Genomic DNA, 12621 nt, shown 5'->3' with positions numbered 1-12621 from the left:
GATACATGATAAATAAAAAGTAATTGATAAAAGTTATATCAAATTATAGAAATTTGTATATCTTTATAAAAATTTATGTAAAATTGACATAAGAGTTACTTTATAAATATTCTATTTTTACAAAAAGACACAACATATTTTTAAATTGACAAAAATATGCTTATAAGTATTGTAAATCCTATGATTGTGTTTAGATGTACTAATTTGGGTTTTTAGAATCTAAATAATTAATTGATATTCTTTTTTTTGAACCAACTGTTAATGTAAATATAAATTTATACTTAGATAATAAAAATTAATATTTTTTAAGAATAATAAATTGAATAATACATTAATTATTTTAGTCCTGGTAATTGATTATTAGGAAGAAATTTCCAAGACTAAAATAAAAAAACATGTGAAAAATCTACATGTTTGTTGTTGTTAATTACTTAATCTATCATGGTACCATATTAAATATAAAATGTTTAAATACAAATATTAACTAATATTATAATTATAATTTTAATATTATATAACATCGGCGGGAAAATTAGAATTTTGGTTGGGCATTCATTCTAATATCCCTCTCTCTTTGCCTCATCAATCACCAATCAGGATCTCCTCCTTCGTCTCCTTTTCGTCTTCTTTGATTTGGGCATATTGGTCAGCATCTTCCTTTGCGCTGACTTCGCGATTGTTGTTCGTCTAAGCGTATCTTCACTGCATCGATGCCGTGTGCCGTCATTGTTTCTTCGCTCACTACTCGCATTCAGTGGTTCTCCACTCCCCGCAGTGTCTCGCACTGGCTGAATCTCTGATCCCCGATGTCTCTGTTCGTCGCTGCTTCTGTGCTCTCCACCATCTCTCGCCGTCGTTGCTTTTGTTGTAGTTGCTTCTCTCCCCGTTGCAGCTAGTGGTCTCTCGCCGTCACTCTTAATTTGACTTCTAATGTCTTTAGTAACCATGTTGTTCAAAAGGTAACTATTACTCTACTCTATATATTCCCTTTGGACACTCCAATTGATTCTTTTTCAGATTTTGTGAGTGACTGATGCACCACTATTTCGTGGTACATTTTGTATTTAATTTAGTGGATAAAATCTACTAAATTCACACTTATTCATATAATTTGTATGTTTTACATTTTCCTTCCTAATTATGTGCTATGATTGAAAACATACTTCTTTGGCCTTAAAATTGTTAATTATTAATCATCTCTCATTATCATTCGATGCCGTGATCCGTGCGTTAAGTGTTTTCAAGCTTTTTGGGGCAGGAATTGCTTAAAGGATAGAAAGGAAACTTGCAAAAATGGAAGGAACACAAGAAATAAAGGAGACAACCAGCGAAGATCGACGCGTGCGCGTACCTGATGCGTATGCGTGACTAGCGCAGAAGACAAGCGACGTGTACACGTGACTGACGCGTACGCGTGACCAGGATTTTTGTCAATCGACGCGTACGCGTGATGGACGCGTACGCGTGACATGCGCTACCTACAGAAATCGCAGAAAACGCTGGGGGCGATTTTGGGCTGAGTTTGGACCCAATTTTCGGCCCAGAAACGCAGACTAAAGCCAGAGGACAAGCAGAGACTCGACACACATTGAATCATACTTTCATTATTCACAATTTAGGTTTAGATGTAGTTTCTAGAGAGAGAAACTCTCCCCTCTCTCTAGTTTTTAGGATTTCTCTCAGTTTTAGGTTTATTTCTTCTCAATTCCAGGTTCAATGTTCATTTAATTTAGTTTCTCTTCTACTTTTATTTGTTCTAGCATTCTAGTTTATTTCTTTTCCTTGTTGATTACTTTATGTTGACAATTTGGTTTATGAATTCTCTTGTTAGATTTTATTTCTTTATTTATCGTAATTTGAGGTATTTCATATTTATGATTTTAAATTAGCTTTTTGCATTCTTAGCTTGAATTGATTAATTGGAGACACTTGAGTTATCAAACTCCTTTGTTGATTGATAATTGGAATTTGCTGGTTGATTTGGATCCCTCTAAAGCTAGTCTTTCCTTAGGAGTTGACTAGGACTTGAGGAATCAAATTGATTAGTCCACTTGACTTTCCTTTATTTAGTAAGGGTTAACTAAGTGGGAGCAATGAACAATTCTCATCACAATTGATAAGGATAACTAGGATAGGACGCCCAGTTCTCATACCTTGCTAAGAGCTTTATTAATTACTAATTTACTTTCTTGCAATTTAGAATTCTTGTTCCTTACTCAAAACCCCAAAAAGATAATCTTCCATAACCAATAATAAATACACCTCCCTGCAATTCCTTGAGAAATGACCCGAGGTTTGAATACTTCGGTTATTAATTTTATTGGGTTTGCTTTAGTGACAAACAATTTTTTTGAACGAAAGGATTCTTTGTTGGTTTAGAAACTATACTAGCAACGAGGCTTCATTTGCGAAATTCTTTACTAGCAAAAGTCCGTTCGTCAAAATGGCGCCGTTGCCGGGGAATTGTAAACGTGTGCCTTATTATTGATTATTGTAAATATTTGCTTTTTGCTTATTTGTTAGTTTTTGTTAGTTTTAGGACTTTGTTGCTTAATTTTTATTATTTTTTGTTTTTATTTTCTTCTGTTACCATAAATTCTCACCCCTTTGGCTATGAGTTTGGTTATAATCATGTTGTAGGAAGTGGAGATTACAATGAAGGCTTGCATCAAGGATGGGACAATCAAAGATGGGAGAAGTCACAAGGATCTGATCAACCCTCTTGGCAACAACCACCTCCAATGGACTATCAACAACCATTCTATGATGCATACCAAGACAATGGTTATGGTGGACCTCTCCGTGACAATCAACACCCACCACAATATACCTATGAACCCCCTCCTCAACATAATTTTGAACCACCATCTCACAGGCCCCTTACCACCAAACACCCCCATATGACCCTAATCCTTACCCACCATACCAAGAGCCTTACGAGCCATACTTCTAAGAACCACCACCTCAATATACACCATCTCCATATCCTTATCAAGATGAACCACCTTCCTATCATGAGCCCTTTCTCCCAATAAATGAACCCTCCTATCCACCCCAACCTCCGTTGGATAACAACACACTTATCTCTAATCTCATTGGTCTCACCTCTAAACTCCAATATCTTATATCCCGCAGGAACCAACCATTTACCCCCAATATTCAACTCTCAAGCTTTAATGCACCACCGCCCTCCATGGAAGAGCACCCACATCCAGCAATCCAAGAGCAACACAATTCCAATTATGCTAGTGACATGGAACAAGAGAAAAAGGATCGTCTTAGGGACGTAATGGATCGGCTTCACGAATTCATACTGCAAAAAAAGCTAGAGGAGGCCCAAAAGGTAGAGGTAATAGAGACCCTTGAAGGCAAAGGAGTGGTTGAAGAATTAGTGAAGGAAGACATCAAGGAGGAGTTTGATTTTGTATTAGAGCAAGTGGAGAAAGCCAAAATTATCACAAAAGAAGAAGTGGTTGAAGACTTGGGAGATGCGAAACCTCCATGGGAAAGTCCAGTCATAGAGCCTCCTTCCAAGATGTTTGATGTTGATGTTGAGGAGGGTGTACAACCTCCGAGGCATATCATGGTTGAAGACTTTGCAGAGGTTAATCAAGAGATAGAGATTAAAGAAGAGGAAGCACAACCTCCCATGCCCTTGGTAAGTAATGAAGAAGAGATTGAATTGAAAAAAAGCTACCAAGAGGAAGAGGTTGAAATTGAAGAAACTTGCAAAGAGGTGGAAGTTATCAAAGAGGAGCCCAAGAGAGTGAAGCATACATTGGCAAGGCCGCCACTGGAAATACTCCCCCTTCCCAAGCCATTACCATCCAACACAACATTCAAGTGGGTAAAATTCTTATCCTTGAATTGTATATTCCCACTTGAATATGGTCTACTTGAAACGGATGGACAACTTAGAGCTATCTGCGGTTTTAAGAGTAAAAGGGAGATGGTTAGCAGTTGGCAACACTATCCTAGGTTTGTTATGGTTGGAAGCTCAAGGCCTAACTGAAAGGGTTGGTATAATTATCAAGTGAATGGGTCTAGGAGGATGTTTGGCTGCTTAAATGAGAATTCCAAGGCTAAACCACCCAGATGGAATCATGGTGATCCACTTCAAGATGGGTGTAGAAACAAGATTTAGGATCCGGGCATACAAGATGATCAACTTTGGGAGCTCAAAGCTTGTGGAGAACTTCATCAAGGCTTGGTGAATTTATTTGGAGATGTTGAAGCCTATTGGAATTGCAAACATTGGTGGAGATTCCTAGATGAGTTCAAGCATAAGCCACCATGACAAGGAGCTCACCAAATGTCCAACTTAAGGACAATAACTAAAAGTGTTAGGTGGGAGACAACCCACCATGGTATGATCGTTCCTTTTCACTCTTAGCTTTATTTTATTTTGTTTTTATCAGTGTTCATTCATAATTTCTGCATCATCATCTGCATTCCACATTTTACATTCTGCATAAAAAAAAGAGAGCACATGACGCGCAAGCGTTGCTGACGCATACGCATCATATGTGTCTGCGTGAAAAATAAAAATTGAATAGAGAGTTGGGCAGGAGTGGTGCTGGTGGCGTGCCAGGTGCACAAGCAAGTCCATGCGTACGCGTCCATCACGCGTACACGTAGCTTGCGTTTTCACCATTCCACGCGTATGCGTCCCTCATGCGTACGCGTAACCCTAAAAATCGGCGTAAATAAGTGTATGGCCAGAGAGTTATGATGGTGTGGAGCTGGAACTGTGCTGGGACCACAAGCCTTATCACGCGTACGCGTCTCTGACGTGTGCATGTCGTTTTCCCTAAATTGGCCATCCACGCATGCGCGTACCTGACGCGCACGTGTCGTACGAAATTTAGGCCCCATACGTACAACAAACAGAGAGTTGTGCGCGCGCGTTGATGCCTTCGCGCAAATTGCACAACCCATGTCACGCGTACGCGTCCCTGACGCTTACACGTCGCTTGGAAATCACGTGACCCACGCGTACGTGTGCCTTACGCGTACGCGTCGCATGTGACGCACAACTAAAACACCTTAGCGCCTAATTTCAAATCATCCACCCTTCCAATCCTAATTCTTTTCAATCATAATTAGTTCTTCTTTCTTCTTTATTTCTTCTTCCTTATTCTTCCTTCATATCTATTACTTTCTTCTCTCCTTCTTCATCTTCTTCATCAGGTTTCTTTTCTTTTTCCCCTTTTACTCTTTCATTATTACATTAATTTAAGTTTCTTTCTTCTTTATTTTTCTTTTAGTTTCACTATCCATGGTTTCTTTTTCTTTTCTTTTCTTTTGCTTGCATTCTTATGTTGGTATTGGAATTTTATTTAGGTGTTACCTTACTATACTAAAGCTTGTGGATATTATGAGGAGTGATTTGACAATTGATATTTTAATTTGGATCTCATATATATTTGGATTATATTATTTTCATTCCTATTTTAACTTGCTCACCAAGTGTTTGTAAAAAAGCACCTATGGCATCTTGAACTCTATTTTGTTTTACTCTTTTACTTAAATGCCTCTTTTTCAAAACACTTGCACCCCACATGTATTTGGGATTATCATTCACAATTGTCATCATTACAAATACTCTTTTATTTGGCACATTTATCACTTGATGCTTGAGTTATGCTTCTCATGCCTATTACTTGCATGCTTTCACCCTCTTGCATCTTATTATTATGAATTGCCTACTTGATCTTAATTGATGTCTTACCTACATGTTGTAGCTACTATGTATTTAAGCTATTATCTTTTTCTTGGCATTCATTATCACTTGGAATTTCTCCCTTCCGGTTCTTTAGTTATCTATATTTAATATTCTTCCTTTTCTTTCTTCTTTAGACATGGGTACCAAGAAAGGAAATGAGAAGGCCATTGACAAGACCCCAGCAAGGAGAGGAACCAAGAGACTTCCGGCTAAGGCACCTCCATCTACAAGCGTCAAGCCACCAACAAAGCGGGTGAAAAGGATCATCAAAGTTGACGAAGCAGAAAAAGCGTTAGTTGGAGCAGCCCGTCCACTCACACATCTTAGCATGCACCAAGGACAGTGCAATCTTTAAGTGTGGGGAGGTCGATACCGACTTCCATGGGTTAGTTATTTCCTATTTCAACACCAATATTTAATTTTCCTTGTTAAATTAGTTGTTGCATTTGCATGTTTGATTGCATGTTTGTTTGATTTTGTGCATGTGCTGCTTGGTTAAAGTAATGAGTTTCTTTTCAAGACCCTATTTTATGATATTTCACTAATTTAAATTGAAATTTTTGTTAAACTTGTTTGAAGACTGTAAATTGGAACATGGATTATAGCTAAGAACACACAACCTGTGAGATTTGAGCTTAATTACATGGTTACATTATTTAACCATAATATTTTATTCTTGTGTATTTTCTTCTCTATGATTGTAATCTATATTTTATTCCATTCTATATGTCCATTATTTAGTATATTTACATGCTTGCATATGATTGAGGCCATCGTTTGATTTTAGCTCACTTATCCCAAATAGCCTACCCTTTCAATCACCTTTGTTTGCCACCTTGAGCATTTTAATCCCCGTTTGTTCTATATTTTACCACATCACTAGCCCTAAGCGGAAAATAATTAATCACCCCAATTGAATCTTTGGTTAGCTTAAGATAGAGATTGTGTATCAATTAAGTGTGGGAAACCGTGGGAACTTGGGTTGATAAAAGTGTACAATGTTTCATTGACAAAATATTGGGAATTTGGGTACCTACTCATGTGAGACCAGAAAAATTAAAAATCCATGTGCATTGATATGTTATGTTTACTTTTATAATTTTAATAAAAAAACAAAAAATATTCAGATAAACAAATAAATAAATAAGGGGACAAAATTACCCCAATGCTAAGTTTAATGAAAGATCAATACATATGTGATAAAATTAAAGAAAAGTTTATGCATGAGTATGTGATGCAACGTGGGAATTTTGGGTAGCTAGGCATGATTTTGGAATTACATAGAGTGTGTGTGTATGTTAGGTGAAAGCTTAGGTTAATCAAAGATTCATATTTTAGCTCACTTGGCCATACATATATCCTCACTCTTACCTTAGCCCCATTACAACCTTGAAAAGACCTCATGATGTTTGCATTGGTACATTAAATATTTGTTGATTGGTTAGATGAAGAACAAAGTTTAGAAAGCATGACTAGAGAAGAGTAGAGTGATTAACCCTAGACACTTGAGCGATTAGAGTGCATATACACTATTAATTCTATGTTCCCTGCTTTCATAAGCTGTCTTCTTACAAGTTTACTTGTCTTTTATTGTGTGATTTAAATTAGTGGAATCTGGTCTATTTTTGTCTTGAAGAACTTATTTACTTTTAACCAAGTAGACAAAATCATCTTAGCATATAGTTACATTCATAGGTTGCATCTCATGAGTCTTACTTTCCCCCATTCATTCTTTATATCTCCTTGAGCTTAGCATGAGGACATGCTAATGTTTAAGTGTGGGAAGATTTGATGCACCACTATTTCGTGGTACATTTTGTACTTAATTGAGTGGATTTTATCCACTAAACTCACACTTATTCATATAATTCGCATGTTTTAAATTTTCCTTCCTAATTCTGTGCTATGATTGAAAACATGCTTCTTTTGCCTTAAAATTGTTAATTATTAATCCTCTCTCATTACCATTTGATGTCGTGATCTGTGCGTTAAGTGTTTTCAGGCTTTATGGGACAGGAATGGCTTAAAGGATAGAAAGGAAGCTTGCAAAAATGGAAGGAACACAAGAAATAAAGGAGACAACCAGCGAGGATCGACGCGTGCGCGTACTTGACGCGTACGCATGACCAGAATTTTTGTCAATCGATGCATATGCGTGACTGACATGTACGCGTGACATGCGCTACCTGCAGAAATTGCAGAAAATGCTAGGGGCGATTTTGGGCTGAGTTTGGACCCAGTTTTCGGCCCAACGCAGACTAAAGCCAGAGGACAAGCAGAGACTCGACACACATTGAATCATACTTTCATTATTCACAATTTAGGTTTAGATGTAGTTTCTAGAGAGAGAGGCTCTCCCCTCTCTCTAGGTTTTAGGATTTCTCTCAGTTTTAGGTTTATTTCTTCTCAATTCCAGATTCAATGTTCCTTTAATTTAGTTTCTCTTCTACTTTTATTTGTTCTAGCATTCTAGTTTATTTCTTTTCCTTGTTGATTACTTTATGTTGACAATTTGGTTTATAAATTCTCTTGTTAGATTTTATTTCTTTATTTAATGCAATTTTAGGTATTTTATATTTATGATTTTAAATTCTTAGTTTTAGGTTTATTTCTTCTCAATTCCAGGTTCAATATTCCTTTAATTTAGTTTCTCTTCTACTTTTATTTGTTCTAGCATTCTAGTTTATTTCTTTTCCTTGTTGATTACTTTATGTTGACAATTTGGTTTATGAACTCCATGTTAGAATTGATTTTCTTATTCAATGCAATTTGAGGTATTTCATATTTATGATTTTAATTTAGCATTTTACATTCTTAGCCTTGAATTGATTAATTGGACACACTTGAGTTATCAAACTTCTTTGTTGATTGATAATTGGAATTTGCTGGTTCCCTCTAAACCCTCTAAAGCTAGTCTTTCCTTAGGAGTTGACTAGGACTTGAGGAATCAAATTGATTAGTCTACTTGACTTTCCTTTATTTAGTAAGGGTTAACTAAGTGGGAGCAATGAACAATTCTCATCACAATTGATAAGGATAACTAGGATAGGACGCCCAGTTCTTATACCTTGCTAAGAGCTTTATTAATTACTAATTTACTTTCTTGCAATTTAGAATTCTTGTTCCTTATTCAAAACCCAAAAAAGATAATCTTCCATAACCAATAATAAATACACCTCCCTGCAATTCCTTTAGAGACGACCCGAGGTTTGAATACTTCGGTTATTAATTTTATTGGGTTTGCTTTAGTGACAAACAATTTTTTTGTACGAAAAGATTCTTTGTTGGTTTAGAAACTATACTAGCAACGATGCTTCATTTGCAAAATTCTTTACTAACAAAAGTTTGTTCGTCAGTGACAATTGATATCTTGCATTTTTCTGGGCATGGATTTGCGTCCCAGAGAAGCGAATTGTCCAATAAGGTTTTTGGTTATGTTCTGAGTCTCAGCTTTCAAATGTATGGTTGTGGTGTCATCGAAAAGGTATTACCCAATTTTAGTGCCATTAGCTAATACTTGTATTTGTGTCTCTGTTTTATTAGTATTATGTATATTATTCTATTTTCATTTTGGTTTTTTATTTTTTTATGTATCCTGCCTTAGGCTATAGAGGTTGCTGATTTAGATCAAAAGATAAAGATAGTTGGAGAGCTTTATGCTAATGTGATGCGCTCCTTTATTATTAAATTAGATGAATTTTGTTCTAATTTTCTATGTGCTTTATGGAAAATAATTCGGTGTTGCATTATAAATATTGATGGAAATCAGCATACTTTAGAATTTAAAAAATTACAAATTTCTTAGGCAGACAACTTATTTTGTTTTGTTTTAAATTAAAGAATGGGTAATAATTCGACCGAGATATAAATGCACAATTAGCTCTTTCAAATAAGCCTTGTACTTGGGATATGTTATTATTGTATGTTTAACCAATTTAAGGTCAATATTTAGGTGAGAATATTCCCTTTGATTTTTTTAATTACTTCCGACAATCAATTTTGAGTAAAATAGTTATTTTGTTTTGTTTTTTTTTTATGAATAGGATCTACTGAGTACAATATAAGTACTTTGAATTAGATGCTTTCTGACGACTTATAATTAAGTCTATTTTTTTTATGTATCTTGCCTTTTAAATTATAGAGGTTACTTATTTAGACCAAAAGATAAAGATGATTGGAGAGCTTGATGGTAATGTAATGTACTATGTTTGAGATCAAAATGGTAACCATGTAATTCATAAGTGTATATAACTCATGTTTGTGTCCTATTAAGGAAAAAAAAGACTTAATCTAAGCATTGTCCATTATTCTTGAATTAAATGGATTGTATTATTCTAAGTTTGAATGTGCCTTATGGAAAATAATTCGGTGTTGCATTATAAATATTGATGAAAATCAACATACTTCAGATCTTAAGATACTATAAATCTCTTAGGTAGAGAACTTATTTTATTTTGTTATAAAATAAAGAATAAGTGATAATTCGACCAAGATATAAATGCATAATTAGTTCTTTCAAATAAGCCTTGTACTCCGGATCATTGAATGTTTAACCAATTTAAGGCCAATACTCAATATTTAGGTGAGAATCATGGAACGTATTTCTTTTGCTTTTTTCTTACTTTCTAATGACCATCAATTTTGAATAAAATAGTTATTTTGGTTTGTTTTTTTGGATGAATAGGATCAGCTGAGTAGTTTATTATTTTTGAATTAGATACATTTTGAAAACTTATAATTAAGTCTTTTTTCCTTTTGGTTTTGTTCTTTATGTATCCAGATGCCTTAGGCCAAAAGATAAATATAGTTGGAGAGTTTGATGCTAATGTAACTATATCCTTCATAAGTGTATATAACTCATGTTTGTGTCCTATTAAGAGAAAAAAAAAAGGGGCTTAATCCAAGCATTATCCCTTATTCTTGAATTATATGAATGGTGATGTTCTAAGTTTTTACGTGCCTTATGAAAAATAATTCAGTGTTGCATTATAAATATGGATGAAAATCAACATAATTCACACCTTAAGAAATTACAAATTTTTTAGACAAACAACTTATTTTATTTTGTTATAAAATAAAGAATAGGTGATAATTCGACCAAGATATAAATGCACAATTAGCTCTTCCAAATAAACCTCATACTCCGGATCAGTGTTGTTAGAACCGGACCGACCCGGCCGGTCGGACCGAAAAACCGACGAACCGGTGCTATAACCGGTCCGGGTGAGTCATCGAACCGAAGAAGGAACTGAACCGGCGAGACCCGCATTGAACCGGCCGGGTTATATCAGAACCGGTGAACCGGCGGGTTTCGTTTAACCCGGACCGGTTCGAAAAATTTTTTTTTTTTTGCGATTTAAAACGACGTCGTTTCTTTAAAAAAAAAAAAAAAAAAACAAAAGCGCAGAGCTGCTGCGTTTTGTAACCCTAGCCTCCATCCCCTTCCCCTGTTTCCCACTTTCCCTTCGCATGCTCCCATACCCAAACAGTTTGAGTTGAGACTTGAGAGTTGAGAGTTGAGAGACCACCATCACCATCACCATGGCGCCATGACTCCATCCCCTGCTACTCGCATACTCTGCTTCAGCTTCAAGCTTTCAGCCACTTCGTCGCCCCGTCGGCCCGTCAGCTTCAAGCCTTCAACCACGCGGCACTCACCTCACCACCGCATCCAGAGCAGTGCGCGACTCACCCCATCCATCAAAGATTGAACATTGAAGTCGCCTCCTCGTCGCTCCTCACTCCAGGTCTCCCTCAGTCCCTCTTCTCTGCTCGACGCTCGTTGCTGATCCATCCGTGCAGGTAAGTTTTTTTTAATTTTTTAATTTTTTGAAGTTAATTGATTAATGATTATGGTATGCGGGCAGATAAGAACATGTTTGATAGTTTACATATGTTTGAACTTTGAAGTTAATTTTTTAATTGGTGGTTCACATATGTTTGAATGTTTGATAGTTTGATTTCTGTTTGATTTTGGTATGTGGGCAGATGAGAATTGTTGTTTGGTATGTTTGGTATGTTTGATTTCTGTTCGATTTTGGTATGTGGGCAGATGAGAATTGTTGTTTGGTATGTTTGATTTCTGTTTTATTTCAGTTCAGTACTTCAGTTTGTTGATTGTGAATTGTTGGTTGCTGTTGGATATTATTGTTAGTAGTTAGTGGATTGTTGTTGTGTATTGTTAGTCATTTAGTCCTGGACCCTGGTTGATTAGGAATTTAGGATGGCTTCATCAAGTACACCATCAGAAACACCAACACCAACTTCTCAGGAACAAGGATCAACTCCTGATCCGACAATTGGAACCCAAAAAAATAGTAACAGAGGAAAAACTGATCCTGCATGGGGCCATTGTAAACAAGTTTTGGATAAAGGAAAAACTGCTCTAGTATGTATTTATTGCATTCATGTAATAGACTAATAGTACTAAATTTTATGTTTATTCTCGGATTACTACTTATTTTTAGGATTTGAGATTTAATGTTTATTAAAATGTTACTGGAGATATATTTTTTAACTGTTAATTTTTAAGTTTTTAGGCTTTTAGCTATTTTATACATTTTACTTATGTGGGACCGGGTTAACCGGTTCAACCAGTGACCCACCGGTTGAACCAGTGACCCAGTAGCCTGACCGGTTCGATCACCGGTTCGGTTCTGACAACTATGCTCCGGATATGTTATTATTGTATGTTTAACCAATTTAAGCCCAATATTTAGGTGAGAATCATGGACCGTATTTTCTTTGCTTTTTTTTTATTTTCTAATGACCATCAATTTTGAAAAAAAAAAGTTATTTTGTTTTGCTTTTGGATGAATAGGATCAACTGAGTAGTCTATCATTTTTATGTTAGAGAGTATTTTTGGGCTGAATATTCATCTGAAGCAACTAAGGTA

The sequence above is a fragment of the Arachis ipaensis genome, chromosome B02 (assembly GCF_000816755.2).
Source record: "Arachis ipaensis cultivar K30076 chromosome B02, Araip1.1, whole genome shotgun sequence".
NCBI classification, from domain to species: Eukaryota; Viridiplantae; Streptophyta; class Magnoliopsida; order Fabales; family Fabaceae; genus Arachis; species Arachis ipaensis.
The sequence above is the reverse complement of the archived record's forward strand: the minus strand, read 5'-3'. Positions refer to the sequence as shown.